Below are 16,334 nucleotides of genomic sequence, written 5' to 3'. Positions count from 1 at the left end.
AGATTCTTTACCACCTGAGTTACTCAGGAAGCCCTGTTCTTCACAACTTCACTGAATCTCAGGCAAGTGGTGGTGTTCCTAACAACGTGAAATTTCAATTCTGCCCACTGGAGAGACCCCATGGCTGCCTTCCACCTGCTTCCAGTGGGATGGGTCTGAGAAGGCAGGGTCTGCGTTCTTAAAGTGCTGGGGAAGGATGGAAGTCGGGGTAATGGGGACATGATGAAGGCTCGGAAGGCAGCCCAGAACACGGTTTGTCTCTGAAGAGCCACGCAGACCGGGTCTCCGGTGCACACGTCCTGGTTCACACATCATGCCCTGAGCAGGAACCCTGGAGTCCACAGCTCAGCCTCTCCCCCGCCTCCCAGGTGCCGGTCACTTCCTGCTGGACACGGTCACCGGGCCGACCACTGCAGCCTGCGTGGACACTGCGGGCGTCCAACTTATCCAGCCTTCTGATCAGCGTTTTCCCCTAACTTCCCCATTTTCCCTTTGACTTTGTATTTCTACATAAGTTTAAAAGAATTGTTTATTGTTCATACCAGTTTAAAGGTTATTTTCCATTGACAGTTATTATAAAACACTAGCTATGCTCCTTGTATAATACATTCCTGAGCCTGTCCTACAGCCAACAGTGGGCACCCCCACCCTCCTATGTTGCACAAACCCCACCAGCTTTCTGGTCTTCCCTGGTGGCTCAGCCGGTAAAGACTCTGCCAGCAGTGCAGGAGACCTGCGTTGGATCCCTGGAGGAGGGTCGGGAAGCTCCCCTGGAGAAGGGAATGACAACCCACTCCAGCGCTCTTGCCTGGGAAATACCGTGGACAGAGGAACCTGCCGGGCTACGGCCTACCGGGTCACAAGTGTTGGACACGACTGAGGGACTAAACTACCAATTTTCTAGGCAGCTGTTCCTCAAAGTCTAGAACGTCCCCAAGAGTCCCTCGCTCAGCCAAGGAGGCCTGCTGGGCCAGCCCTTCCGGTTTTGAAGGTGGTGGGGGGAGGGGAGTGGGGGCGGGGCCCTCCTGTCCTGGGAGGAGAAAGTGGGCGGCTCCTTGCAAGCTCCGCCCCGCCCCCCAGCCCAACACACCAGCAGGTCGCCGAGTGAGGGCTGGGAGAAAGTGAAAGTAGAGTCGCTCAGTCGTGTCCGACTCTTTGCGACCCCATGGACTAGCCCACCAGGCTCCTCCGTCCATGGGATTCTCCAGGCAAGAACTGGCGTGGGTTACCACTTCCTTCTCCAGGGGATCTTCCCGACCCAGGGATGGAACCCGGGTCTCCCGCATTGCAGGCAGATGCTTTACTGTCTGAGCCACCAGGGAAGGGAGGGCTGGGACCCGGGGGCAGGGCGCCAAGAATCCGTAACGGGGCTGAATCCAGGGGCCCCTGAACTCGGCCTGGGATGCTGGCTCCCGCCACATCGGTTTGGCTTGGGAAGGGGGTCGTGGCCTGAGCCGGGCTCTGTTTGTGAGGCCACGCTCTCCTGGAGGGTGCTCAGAGGTGGGGGCAGGTCCGGGGGGTGGCAGAAGGTGACGCAGTCTGAGGCAGAAGTCGGGGCTGACCGGGGTCGGGGGCCGTGTGGGAGGGTCCGTCCTGCTGGCCCCGCCCCTCACGCGACCACGGAGCTCCAGCACTGATGTGAGCCGGGCCCCGGGCTCACAGGTGAGGCCGCCCCTGAGGGTGGGCACCAAGCGGATTCTGACCCCTCTCCTCTCCCTGCATCACGGGGGCGGCGCTCCTGCCCCAGGAATGGCAACCATCCCGGAGGCACCTAAGTCCGGCGAAGACCTTGGTGCTTTGGTTGTAAAAATGGAAAATAAGGAGACTCATGGGCTGGTGGGCATCGCTAACAGGATGTGCCTTCCAGGTAATGGAAAGAGCCAGACAAGTGTCACCAGGAACGTGTCACGCCCGGCGCACCTTTGCTTCTTGGCACATCTGCACAGACTGGCCGAGGTCTGGGGTGGGTTTTGCACGCTTTCGGGATGCACCTGTGTCTTTTTTGGGGGGGCGGGTCCCAAGTTTCCATTCCATCCCATAATGAGCACGGAGATCCCGGCCAAACAGCAGCTGCCTGGGCCCTGTCCCACCTCCATGGTCTTAAAATGGGGTGTTTTGAAAATAGACCCCCATAGAAAACAAACTGAGGTAGCTGTTGTTTAGTGATGTCACATGTAGGTGGTATCACTTGGTATCTGTCTTTTTCTGTCCTGAAATGGACTTATCTACAAAACAGAAACAGAGTTACAGATGTAGGAAATAAACTTATGGTTCCTGGGGGGGCAGGAGGGAGGGATAAACTGGGAGATTGGGACTGGCATTTACATCCTACTATACATAAAATATATAGCTAATAAAGACCCACTGTAAAACACAGGGGACTCTACTCAATTCTCCGTCATGACCTAAATGGGAAAAGAGTCTAAAAAAGAGTGGACACAGGTACACGTATAACTGATTCACGTTGCTGCACGGCTGAAACTAACAACACAGTCAATCACCTAAACTACAATAACAATTTAAAGGAAAACCAGTCGATGTTTACCAAAGGGGAAGGCGGGGTAGGGATAAATTTAGGAGGATGGGATTAACAGATGCACACAACTGTATATAAAATAGATAACTAACAAGAGCCTATTGGATAGCACTCAATATTTTGTAATAACCTATAAGGGGAAGAATCTGAAAAAGAATATATATATATATATATATATATATATATATAATTTACATATATATATATGAAATGTGGACTGAGTCACTGTGTGTACACCTGAATCTAACATGACATTGTAAATCAACTATACTTAAATTTTAAAAAATAGGGAACTTTCTTTCCTGGGAAAAGTGGCCATCTATGTGTGAAAAACCTTGAATAAGCAAGCAGCTTGTAGTAAACTTAAATCACGCCTGGTGTATTTGCCCGGAGAACTTGACTCTGACAGTTTTGTGTGCTGGCTGGTAATGAGGTGCTAATGAGGCGCAGTGCTGGGGGCAGAGGCAGAGGAAGGGAGGCTGGGAGGAGGGGAGGCGAGAGTGGGACCAGCCCCCTGCCTTCCCTCCCCATCCAGACCCCCTCCCCCCTCCCCACCCAGAGTGTAGACACCACCCCCCCCCAGTACCCTGCTGGAGCAGGCAGCTCCCCACCCTGACTTCCGAGGACCCCAGACTGTTCTGAGCCAAGTCAATGGTGCAAAGACATCCTAACACAGGAATCCCAGTGCACTTGACCTTAACAACCAAGTGTTTCATCAGGTGTACTTTTTGGAGGGTCTTGGGGTGAAATCCAGCACCGGTAAGTCGGGCGCAGCGCCCATAACCAGGGCAGGTGCTGCAAGCCTGTGCATTTCTGCCCCGTGAGCGTCCATTGCAAGCCAGTGTCTCACTTCCACCGCTGGGGTCCTCTGCCCCCCGCATTACGTCCCATGCCTCCCCCACCCCCACCCAGCCCCCCAGCTCCCTACGCTGCCTTCCTTACACTGTTTTCTCGTTAAATGAAGAAAGCGCTAGCAGTGAGAAGAGCCCTGCTGCACAGCACTCAGGATTGCAGCCACGCGCTATGAACACCTGGATAAAGGTAAGGCTTGCAAACCATCAGGGCTACATGCTGCCATCCATCCGTATGTGGGAGGCACACAGGTGCTGGGGCCAGGGCAGGTGAAACCCACGTCTGCTTTTTATGTTTACAAGAAAATGCAGGGCAAAGATAACACATGAAATAGCTTACTCAGTGCTGAGAAGGAAGGGGTGGGAATCTTTCTAGAAAACACCATGTTCTGTCACCAGAGAACAGTCTCAAGAGTGTAATCAAGAAAGAAAGTAGATTTCAAACTCAAATTTCTAGTCTCTGCCTGAAAAGCTTAGGAAACTGACAGGCTGATTCTGGCTGACCTAATAAAAATCTAAAAAGGGATTTTCTATAAGCACCTGGGATGGCTATTACTGCCTTCAGGTCATTACTTTAGGGATGTTCTGATTTCAGCTCTTTATTTGTATAAGGGTGGTGCTACAGAATCTTTTCTTTTTGATTAAGTCAGAACTATAGTAAGTAGAGAAACGAATTCAATCAGTGATTTTTATAAACATCACTGGGAATCCTCAGCCAACACATGCTTTGTAATATAATAAACATAGAGATGGGAATACCAGACCACCTGACCTACCTCCTGAGAAACCTGTATGCAGGACAAGAAGCCACAGTTAGAACTGGACATGGAACAACAGACTGGTTCAAAATTGGGAAAGGAGTACGTCAAGGCTGTATATTGTCACCCTGCTTATTTAACTTATATGCAGAGTACATCATGTGAAATGCCGGGCTAGATGACTCATAAGCTGGAATCAAGATTGGCGGGAGAAATATCAATAACCTCAGATATGCAGATGACACCACCCTTATGGCAGAAAGTGAAAGAGAACTAAAAAGCCTATTAATGAAAGTGAAAAAGGATAGTGAAAAAGTTGGCTTAAAACTCAACATTCAGAAAACTAAGATCCTGGCATCCAGTCCTATCACTTCATGGCAAATAGATGGGGAAAAGTGGAAGTAGTGTTAGATTTCATTTTCTTGTGCTCCAAAATCAACGAGGATGGTGACTGCAGTCACAAACATAAAAGATGCTTGCTCTTCGGAAGAACAGCTATGAAAAACCTAGACAGTGTATTAAAAAGAAGAGACGTCATTTTGCTGACAAAGCTCCATAGAGTCAAAGCTGTGGTTTTCCCAGTAATCATGTATGGATATGACAGTTGGACTATAAAGAAGGCTGAGCACTGAAGAATTGATGCTTTTGAACTGTGGTGTTGGAGAAGACTCTTGAGAGTCCCTCGGACAGCAAGAAGATCAAACCAATCCGTCCTAAAGGAAATCAACCCTGAATATTCATTGGTAGGACTGATGCTGAAGCTGAAGCTCCAATACTTTGGCCACCTGATGCGAAAGGCTGACTCATTGGAAAAGACCCTGATGCTGGGAAAGATTGAGGGCAAGAGGAGAAGGAGGCAACAGAGGATGAGATGGTTGGATGGCATCACTGTTGCAATGGAAGTGAGTTTGAACAAGTTCCGGGAGATGGTGGAGGACAGGAAGCCTGGTGTGCTACAGTTCATGGGTCGCAAAGAGTTGGGCATGACTTAGTGACTGAACAGCCACCACCAACAACATAAAGCTTGGTTGGTCACAGTTCTGACAGAGTGACATGTATCAACTTGCTTAATCCACACCATAGAGAGATCTCGATACCCGCCCTCATGAGGAGGAAATAGGCTCAGAGTTCAACAGCCCACGGTCACACTGCTGGTAAGTGGTGGAGCTGGAATCTGAATGCTCAGATGGTAAAGAATCTGCCTGCAATGCAGGAGACCTGGGCTGGGAAGATCCCCTGGAGGAGTAAATGGCAACCCACTCCAGTATTCCTGCCTGGAGAATCCCATGGACAGGGGAGCCTGGTGGGCTACAGACCTTGGGGTTGCAGAGTCGGACATGACTGATTGGCTAACATTTTCACTTTCCCTGCCCATCATGGATCTGCTGTACTAGGTAAAGCAATCTTCACTGATGCAAATAGAAAGACTGAGTGGCTTGCCAGAGTGGCTCCCATCCACACATGCCTAGGGTATCAGCAGGTTTGCACAATACCGGTACAATCTTTAATTGAGCAGTTTGCAATTGTATTGAAATGTTAAATAGATTTCTAAAGGCAATAAACCCCATTGTGCCAGTCCCTTTAACAGAAAGGATCACTTTATTTCTTTATATCAGACTGTTGGATCCTTTCCTAGTCTCGCCCCCTCCTCTCACGGTAATCAGGGTTATACTTGTTTCCTTTCCTTGTTTTCCCAAATTAATTTTCCTCTTTTGTTCAAAGGCAGTGAACTTTGGGGCCAGCGGAAGAAGTGTATCCCTCTCTCCAATCCCTTCCATGAGGATACAGGTCTGTCGTTACATGTAGTGGGTAGGGGGCTTGTCTTTTATCAAAACCTATGTGTGTGCTGAAAACGGCAGCCACAGAACCTCTCCTCCCCTCTGGGGACACATGTGTGTCACAAGCTGGCTGCCGGAGACAGAGGGGCCAGGTTGACTGATGCCTGACCTGTGGGTACCTTCTGCTTTATCATGTTGTGTAAACGAAACCTGTTTTACAAGTCGACAGCGATCCCTGCAAAGCCTGCTATGGTTTCTACATCATTTTCAACCGACCTTTCTCATTTGCGTCTTGCTTCTTGGTGTGGCAGAGACAGCAACTATCACCTTCTACGATAAAAGGTGGAAATGGATGCTGGTAGGTGGGGAACGGGGTCACCCCGAAAGAAATGCTGGAGTCACGATTGGAGCTGGGACCCCACTGATTTATAAACATCCTTCCCGCATTATCTAAGATAGTAAGCAGCAGCTTCCTAGATCTACCAAACCCCACTGACTCAAGAATTTTAGAAATGGGACCAAAAGGAGTCTCTGATTTATGCATTATTAGTTACATAATCTCAATGTTAAGACTACACCATGGTAAGTCCAATTAATTTTGTTTTCTTTATAAAGATCACTATTTGATCAATATAATGGTACACAATAACACTTGATGTAGCCAAAAAAATCTGGCTTACTAGACCATGGTAAGTCCAATTAATTTTGTTTTCTTTATAAAGATCACTATTTGATCAATATAATGGTACACAATAACAATTGATATAGCCAAAAAAATCTGAATAGCCACAGAGGGCAGAATGATGCCTCTATAAAGACACAGCTGGCTTCCCCGGTGGCTCGGATAGTAAAGAATCTGTCTGCAATGCAGGAGACCTGGGATTTATCCCTGGGTTGGGAAGATCCCCTGGAGAAGGGAATGGCTACCCACTCCAGTATTCTTGTCTGGAGAATTCCATGGACAGAGGAGCCCGGGGGGCTACAGTCCATAGGGTGGTAAAGAGTTGGACACAACATCACACGCTAGTAAAGTAATGCTCAAAATTCTCCAAGCCAGGCTTCAGCAATACGTGAACCGTGAACTTCCAGATGTTCAAACTGGTTTTAGAAAAGGCAGAGGAACCAGAGATCAAATTGCCAACATCCGCTGGGTCATTGAAAAAGCAAGAGAGTTCCAGAAAAACATCTATTTCTGCTTTATTGACTATGCCAAAGCCTTCGACTTTGTGGATCACAATAAACTGTGGAAAATTCTGAGAGATGGGAATACCAGATCACCTGACCTGCCTCTTGAGAAACCTGTATGCAGGTCAGGAAGCAACAGTTAGAAATGGACATGGAACAACAGACTGGTTCCAAATAGGGAAAGGAGTACGTCAAGGCTGTATATTGCCACCCTGTTTATTTAACCTATATGCAGAGTACATAATGAGAAACGCTGGGCTGGAAGAAGCACAAGCTGGAATCAAGACTGCCGGGAGAAATATCAATAACATCAGATATGCAGATGACACCACCCTTATGGCAGAAAGTGAAGGTGAACTAAAAAGCCTCTTGATGAAAGTGAAAGAGGAGAGTGAAAAAGTTGGCTTAAAGGTTAACATTCAGAAAACTAAGATTATGGCATCTGGTCCCATTACTTCATGGGAAATAGATGGGGAGACATTGGAAACAGTGTCAGACTTTATTTTTTGGGCCTCCAAAATCACTGCAGATGGTGACTACAGCCATGAAATTAAAAGACGCTTACTCCTTGGAAGGAAAGTGATGACCAACCTAGACAGCATATTAAAAAGCAGAGACATTACTTTGCCAACAAAGGTCCATCTAGTCAAGGCTAAGGTTTTTCCAGTGGTCACGTGTGGATGTGAGAGTTGGACTATAAAGAAAGCTGAGCACCGAAAAATGGATGCTTTTGAACTGTGCTGCTGGAGAAGACTCTTGAGAGTCCCTTGGACTGCAAGGAGATCCAACCAGTCCATCCTGAAGGAGATCAGTCCTGGATGTTCATTGGAAGGACTGATGCTGAAGCTGAAACTCCAGTACTTTGGCCACCTGATGCGAAGAGTTGACTCATTGGAAAAGACCCTGATGCTGGGAGGGATTGGGGGCAGGAGAAGAAGGGGACGACAGAGGATGAGATGTTGGATGGCATCACCAACTCAATGGACATGGATTTGAGTAAACTCTGGGAGTTGGTGATGAACAGGGAGGCCTGGCGTGCTGATTCATGGGGTTGCAAAGAGTCAGACATGACTGAGTGAGTGAACTGAACTGAACTGAACTGAGCCACTAACACTTTCATACTTTTCATAAAGCATTTGAGGAAAAACAAATTCTAGAGATAATGTTTGCACATCCAATGCAAACAGTGTGTTTTCCAGATACATGAACTTTTTATATGATAGACTTGGTATTAAGCCTAATAAAAAAACTATACAAATTGAACCCAAATATATTCTCAAGACATCCTAAATGTACTACAAATTAAACAAAGCAATTCTTATAGATGAGATTTCTGAGTAAACAACAGCATAATCAAATGTTCTGAAGAATCATTTTTTGAAATAAGTTTTTGAAACCAAGCAGGACCTGCAAAGAGTCGGACATGACTGAGCGACCGAACAACAACAAGGACGCCGTGGGGCCTTCCCACGGACAGGCTGCCCCCTCCCCCTCTCTGTGTCCCCGCCCCTCTCTGTGTCCCCGCCCCCTCTCTGTGTCCCAACCCCCTCTCTGTGTCCCAACCCCCTCTCTGTGTCCCCCGCCTCTCGTCTGCAGAAAAACTTCAGCCTTCTTAGCCTTCTCAGAGTTCCAAAGAAGAAATTTAATCAGAGAAGTAAAAAAATGAGGACACAAAGGAAAACAGTCAAGTAAGACAAAACAACAATAGCTTAGCCATAAAACAAAGACAAGGGCCTTTACTTCCTCCTCGAGGACTGTAGATGATATTCTGAGCTGTACCCTTGAGCTGTTTTTCAGACACTAAAACCCCCACCAGGTGGAAGAAGTTAACTGTACGCTCCTCATAAGCGTGGGGACCCCAGACCCACTGGAACCATAAGGTTGATGATGTTTATGCCCGATACTTGGTTATCTCACCACCAAGAGTCCCTTGGACAGGAAGATCAAACCAGTCAATCCTGAAGGAAATCAGTCCTGAATATTCATTGGAAGGATGGATGCTGAAGCTGAAGCTCCAATACTTTGGCCACCTGATGCGAAGAGCTGACTCATTAGAAAAGACCCTGATGCTGTGAAAGATTGAGGCTAGGAGGAGACGGGGATGACAGAAGATGAGATGGTTGGATGGCATCACTGACTCAATGGACATGAGTTTGAGCAAGCTCTGGAAGACAGTGAAGGACAGGGAAGCCTGGTGTGCTGCAGTCCATGGGGTCGCAAAGAGTTGGGCACAACATAGCAACAGAACAACAACAACCTCACCACCAACCGATCAAAAAAAAAAAATGTCCATGAGCTGATCAGGCACCTTTGACCCTCACCCTAAACACTGTCTTCAAAACCCTTCCCTGAATGCCACCGGGGACTTTGGGCCTTTTGACCACAGGCTGCCCATTCTCCCTGCCGCATGTTGGATGCCTCGCAGAAAACCCTGTACTGTCCTTCAGCACAGCCTGGTGTCAGTGGACTGGCTTTACTGTTCGGTATGGTAACATTTGGTTTGGTAACATTTTGGGGGAAGCATGAGAAAGCCATATTGGCTGTCAGTGGCTAGTATACTGTAACTGAACAGAATTATATTTCCATTTTGGAAACCTAAGTGTCTAATGGGCTGCCCTGGTGGCTGGGACCATTAAAGAATCTGCCTGTGATGTGGGAGACCCCAGCTTCAATGCCTGGGTTGGGAAGATTCCCTGGAGAAGGGAATGGCAACCCACTCCAGTATCCTTGCCTGGAGAATTCCATGGACAGAGGAGCCTGTTTATTTATGTTTTGGTCACACCTCCCAGCATGTGGGATCTTAGTCCCATGACCAGGGATTGAACCCAGGCCCGCTGCAGTGGAAGCACAGAGCGTTAACCACTGGACCACCAGGGAAGCCCCCTGGATACCTAATTTTAACCATGGATATAATGTATGGAGTTAGTCTGTATGGCAAATTCAGGTCAGCTGTGATTATGTGTTTTATGCCCACAGATATATTTTCATATACCTGTGAACACACAGCATAGACTGGAGGGGAACAAACCCCTTCTCACTGTGTGTTGGGAGGGACACGTGAGGCTGAGGCATCCCAGCTCACAGTCTCGGGTACCCAAGGCCTCCATGGAGGCATCACAGGACCACACACCCCGCATCCCACGTGTGGTCCAGCTGCTTCCCGAGGGGGAAGCAGGGATCTGGGAGAGTCACCAGCACTGACGTGGTGAAGGCTCCCCTGCGTCCCGGCCGGAACGCCAGAGGGAAGTGGGACGTGGGTGCCCCACATGGCGTTTCACACATTAGCTCATCTAATCCTCCCCCGGGAGGTGGACACAGTTGTAATTTTGAAAATGATCCTGTGGAGAATGAAGGGGCGAATCACTTCTCTGTGTCAGCAGAGGTAGCCAGGTGTTTGTCAGCGACCCAAAGGCTGCCGTCCACGGGGTCTCAAAGGGGTGGCCCAGCGGAGCACGCACCCGCAGTGACCCGAGCCAGCTGCTGGAATTAGACGTGGAGCTCATCGCACCACACTGGGCATCGTGGGACCAACGTGCGTCTCAGCTTTCACAAGAAATATCACCATATCGCCAGCATAAGAAATTTAATGGTCCTGAGTAAGCCAGGATACACCAGCCTTATCTGGTGACAGAAGACCTTGTTCTCACCACACCACCCCCTGCCTGCTCTCGTCCTAAGTAACAGCCTAGGGACTAGCGCTCCTGCTGGAGGGTCATCTGCACGGTGTCACAGACGGCAGCGCGGACGGGCCCACCCAGACACCGTGAGCACAGGCCAGCATCCTCTCAGCCCTGCAGTGACGCGCTGGTCGCTCAGTCGTGTCTGACTCTTTGCGACCCCATGGATTTTAGCCCACCAGGCTCCTCTGTCCATGGGTTTCTCTAGACAAGAATACTGGAGTGGGTTGGCATTTCCTCCTCCAGGGGATCTTCCCAACCCAGGGATCGAACCTGGGTCTCCCTTATCGCAGGCAGACTCATTATTATCTGAGCCACCAGGGAAGCCCCTGAAGACTTAAAACCAACCAGCACACCCGTTCTGATCAGGTTTCCAAAAAGCATCTTTAACAAAGTCAACGTTTACGGAAGACAAATTTCTTCTTCCACTTTAACCGAAAACAGCTCATGCAATGGTTATGTTTACAGTGGACAATTTGGGATAGGGTTTATTTTGGAGGTGCTAATTAGATATCAAAGGGAGTGAAAGAATTAAATTATCAACGCTGCCCTTTTCCTGAGGATGGGAAAGGTAATCCCAGGTATGTTTTGCAGTGATATTTTAAATGTTACAGGGCCATTTTTCACAATTTCCTGTCTTTGTCATGTGACGTTCATGTTGGCTTGTGTTGCGATGCAAATATACAAAAATCAAGCTTGTTCGATCTTGATATCCGAAATGGCAAAAAACGATGGTTTGGCTCCAGCTGTGTTTGCCTGCCTCTCATGGTATTAAGAGTGTTTTCGTGCCACCGGGATGCAATCGCCTGTTGACCTCGTTATTTGCAGATGATAGAATTGCCTAAGCAGAAAATCCTAAAGGCTTAGCAATTTTTTTCAACCCCTGTGAGGCATGATTGACAGGCCAATGCTGTTTGTATTTAACGTGTATAACTCGCTGAGCCTGAGACGCGGCTGATTTTGAGGAACTCGATGGGGTAGAGGGCGTTCCTGCCCTGCGTCCCCACCTCCTGCGCGTCAGATGGTGGCCGTGTGGCTAGTTCTGGCCGGTGGGCGGTGACGGGGGCGGGGCACGTCCGTTGTGGGCGGGCCAGTAGGAGCGGCTGCGCTCAGCCATCCTCAGCCTCCGCGGCTGGGAATCTGACCGTGCGCCTCACGTGCTCTCGATGGAGAAGGTACATGGTGGGAAGAGGCGCCAGCTCCCATCAGACCGTGTGCAGGGAACACACACTCGATGTGGACACTGAGATTTCCGGTGTGCTCTGTTGCCGAAACGAGAGCTGTGATAAAATTCTTGACAAACAGTTTAAAACAATTTACGCGCAACATGAATGATCCACAAAGGGCTGAGAAGAGCAAAGAGGGGGTGTCTTGTCCTCCCTGACGCTGGACAGAGTAGCAGACTAGGAGGCTGTGTCCCTAAAGACAGAATAATGTTCGTGCAGGAGCAGGGAGATGGGAGAGTGGAGCCCAAGAGGACTCTACATATGTGGGAATTCGTATATAATAATGAAGGCAAAAAAGTAAAGGACGGTGGAAGACAGGCCCCTGCAGCACATGGAGAAGCTGGGTTTCTCATCGCCCACAAAGCAAATGGGGCACACTTAAGATGCAAAAGATAGAGTTATAAAGCTACTGCAAGAACATACAGGGGTGCATCTTGTGAGGTAAGCCTGAGGAGATGGGTCTTCACACACAGTTCTTGCTGTGAAAAGACGGATGAACTGAACTACTGCAAAATTAGCCATGCTGCAAAATTAGCCATCTCTTCTTCAATAAAAGATGAGAGAGAGAGAGAGAGAAGGACGGGTGGGCCATGATTAACCCAGTTCTCTCTGCACGTGAGGCCGAAAGAAAAAAGCCACAGTGAAAATGAGATGGAAATGAATGTACAGCTATATAAATACATTATGGATATGTGAAAATTTGACAGCTTTCCCATATGTCAATAATAACTGTTTAGAAAATGTAACGAAAATAAGCGTTACTGACCAAATCAACAAACACGGCCCATCCTCTAAGTGGCTGCCCATTACAGCCTCTAAGGTGGCCCCAAATCCCCATTCCTGGGGTTCCCACCCCTGGTGACCTGCGATGTGAGTGTGGGCAGGACCTGTCACTTGTCATGTGAACAGATCATGGCAGAGCTGATGTGACGTCCCTTCTGGGATGGGGCCTCTGCTGCGGGCATGCTATCTTGCTTTCTCACCAGCCCCCTCTGAGGGAGACCAGATGCCCCCCCAGAGAGGCGGGGGGACCGGGGAGGCCCAGCCAGCAATCGCCAGGGGCCAGAATGTGAGTGATCTGGGAAGCAGGTCCTCACCCCATCAGGTCTTCAATTCCTCAGCCGATTTAGGCCCTTATTTCTACTTAGAATTTGGGCCTTTATAGTGGTAATTAAAGTTAATGAGGGCTTCCCTCATAGCTCAGTCAGTAAAGAGTCTGCCTGCAACACAAGAGACCCAGGTTCGATTCCTGGGTGGGGAAGATCCTCTGGAGGAGGAAATGACAACCCACTCCAGTATTGTTGCCTGGAGAATCTCATGGACAGAGGAGCCTGGCAGGCTGCAGGCTATGGGGTCGCAAGAGTCAGACACAACTGAGTGACTAAGCACACAGCACGCACAAGGTTAACGAGGTCACTAGTGAAGTGTTAAGTGTTAGTCGCTCAGTTGTGTCTGATTCTTTGTGACCCCGTGGACTGTAGCCCACCAGGCTCCTCTGTCCATGGGATTCTCCCGGCAAGAATACTGGAGTGGGTTGCCATGTCCTCCTCCAGGGGATCTTCCTGACCCAAGGATTAAACCTGCGTCTCTTACATCTACCTGAATTGGTGGCAGGTTCGTTACCACTAGCGCCACCTGGGAAGAACTGGGAAGCCCGTAAGCAAGCCGTAGTCCTTTAGGTCTGGGGTCCGTATGGGCAGAGGACATTAGGGTGCAGACAGGCACAGAGGGATGACCACATGAGGGCATGGAGGAGATGCCCACCTACAGGGAGAGACGCCGCAGCAGAAACCGACCCTGCCCACACTGTGATCTTGAACTTGCAGCCTCCAAGACGATGGGAAAATAAATGCTGCCCAGTCTGTGGTACGTTGTTATGGCAGCCCTAGCAAATGAGTACAGATGCTATACCTCAGTTTAAAAAAAAAAAAGATGTTTTCGCAGGACCTAGAGATTTTCATACTTAATGAAGTCAGACAGAGAAAGACAAATGTCATATGATATCCCTTAGATGTTAAATTAAAAAAAAATACAGATACAAATGAATGTATTTACAAAACAGAAATAGACCCACACACACAGAAAAAAAATTACGGTTAGAAAAGGGAAAAGGGAGGGCTGATAAATTAGGAGCTTGAGATGAACAAATACACACTTGACGTTGAAGCACCAACATTTTGGTCACGCGATGGGAAGAGCTGACTCATTGGAAAGGACCCTGATGCTGGGAAAGATTGAGGGCAGGAGGCGAAGGGGACGACAGAGGATGAGATGGTTGGATGGCATCACCGATTCAATGGATATGAGTTTGAGCAAACTCTGGGAGATAGTGAAGGACAGGGAAGTTTGGTGCGCTGCCATCCATGGGGTCACAGAGTTGGACACAATTGAGTGACTGAACAACAATATATAAAATAAACAACCAGGACCTACTGTATAGCACAGGGGACTATATTCAATATTTTGTAATAGCCTATAAGGAAAAAGAATCTGAAAAAGAATGTACATATACATACATATGTATAGCTGCATCACTGTGCTATAACCTGAAACGAACATGGCATTGAAAATAAACTAGACCTTGATTACAAAAGACAAACACAGAGGCAAATACATAAATAGGGAGGCAGTTCAGTGTAGGGTTTAAGAAAGAACCAGATATGATTTGTCAACGAGACCAGGAAGTACGCACTGGAATAACAAGTACAGGGGTGTGGAGAGGTGTCAAGCTCATGCTGTTGGTGGGATGCAACCTGGTGTGACCTTGATGACAGGCAATTTGACAACACTGTCCCATCAATATGTGTGCCTACCCCCTGGGATCCAGTGACCCGCTTCTGGGAGGGTCCTTCAAGGTAACGCAAGCACAGGTGAGGGACTGTGATGCACAAGAACGACAAGAGAGAGGCTGCTCTGTGGACAGCTCCGGAGTCCATGACTCCACACCTGGGGCGCCTAGCAGCCTTGCAGAGCGACCTGATCTGGCTCAGCGACCTAATGTCTAGACGTGCACTGGTGAGGAAAGACTTGCAGACTTCAGACCATCACACACAGCACGATGCCATTACTGTGAAAGCTGTTACACTGGTACAACTGTGTGTGTGTGTGTGTGTGTGCATGTGTGTGTGGTGTGTGTGTCTGTGTAAAAAAATCATTATTTCTGGCAGGTAGAATTCTGGATCTGTTCATCCCCTATTTTGTACATTCTGCTATTGGATGGATTTTGTACAATAAGTACGTACTACTTTCTATAATCAGAAAAAAGCTCAGAATTTTACATGTTAGATAAAACAATGTATAATATTAAAAATTTGCACATTATCACAAAATCTATGCTTTTCCTGGCCCCTTCAGGAAATACTGAGTCCTTGATATTCATGGTAAGAATTAAAAAAGATGATGATGATAAAAACCGTAATAGCATCATATAAGTGCGTCATCACAAGTCTTGCCCTGAGTGGACAAAGGCCATAGCTCATCGCCCTCTGGGAAGGGCAGTCTTCTGAGAGGCTGTCTTTCAGGTAGGGGACAAAGGCATCAGGCTGTGTGCTATCCTGTAAGGACCTTCAGCCTCTGGACCCAGCGCTGGGCACAGAAGCACACCTGAATCCTGGCTCCCCTCGGCAGCTCACTCATTGTTGGCCTCTGATTGTCAAGAACCGACTCGGGCTCTTGCCTGAGTATCATAAAATGTCTCCTGGAAAAAGGAACACACCTACACTGTCGGTGGGAGTGCAAATTAGTGCAGCCACTCTGGAGAACAGTCTGGAGGTTCCTTAAAAAAATAAAAATAGAGCTACCATATGATCCAGCAATCCTACTCCTGGGCATACATCCGGAAAAGATGAAGATTCCAATTTGAAAAGATGCAAGCACCCCTATGTTCATAGAAGCACTATTTATAATACCCAAGATATGGAGGCGACCTAAGTGCTCACTGACAGATTAGTGGATAAACAAGATGCTGTGTGCTTAGTCACTTCAGTCGTATCTGTGACTCTCTGTGACCCCCTGGACTGTAGCCCACCAGGCTCCTCTGTCCATGGGATTCTCCAGGCAAGAAGACTGGAGTGGGTTGCCATGCCCTCCTCCAAAGGATCTTTCCAACCCAGAGATTGAACCTACATCTCTTATGTTTCCTCTATTGGCAGGTGGATTCTTTATCACTAGCACCACCTGGGAAGCCCATTCATCCACAGGTGAATGGATAAAGAAAATGTATGTATATACAATAAAATATTACTCAGCAATAAAAACAATAATGCCATTTGCAGTAACAAGAATGCATCTAGAGATGGTCATACTAAATGAAGTAATTCAGAC

The 16,334-nt window shown here is 48.2% G+C and overlaps 1 protein-coding gene across 1 annotated transcript in view; it reads right to left on the bottom strand.

The window, feature by feature from the left end:
• Positions 1 to 16,334, bottom strand: part of UBE2QL1 (ubiquitin conjugating enzyme E2 Q family like 1) — a 54,992-nt gene that overhangs the window by 14,973 nt on the left and 23,685 nt on the right. The window lies entirely within an intron of this gene.

This window comes from Cervus canadensis, chromosome 16, assembly GCF_019320065.1.
Source record: "Cervus canadensis isolate Bull #8, Minnesota chromosome 16, ASM1932006v1, whole genome shotgun sequence".
Taxonomy (NCBI): domain Eukaryota; kingdom Metazoa; phylum Chordata; class Mammalia; order Artiodactyla; family Cervidae; genus Cervus; species Cervus canadensis.
The sequence above is the reverse complement of the archived record's forward strand: the minus strand, read 5'-3'. Positions and strand labels throughout refer to the sequence as shown.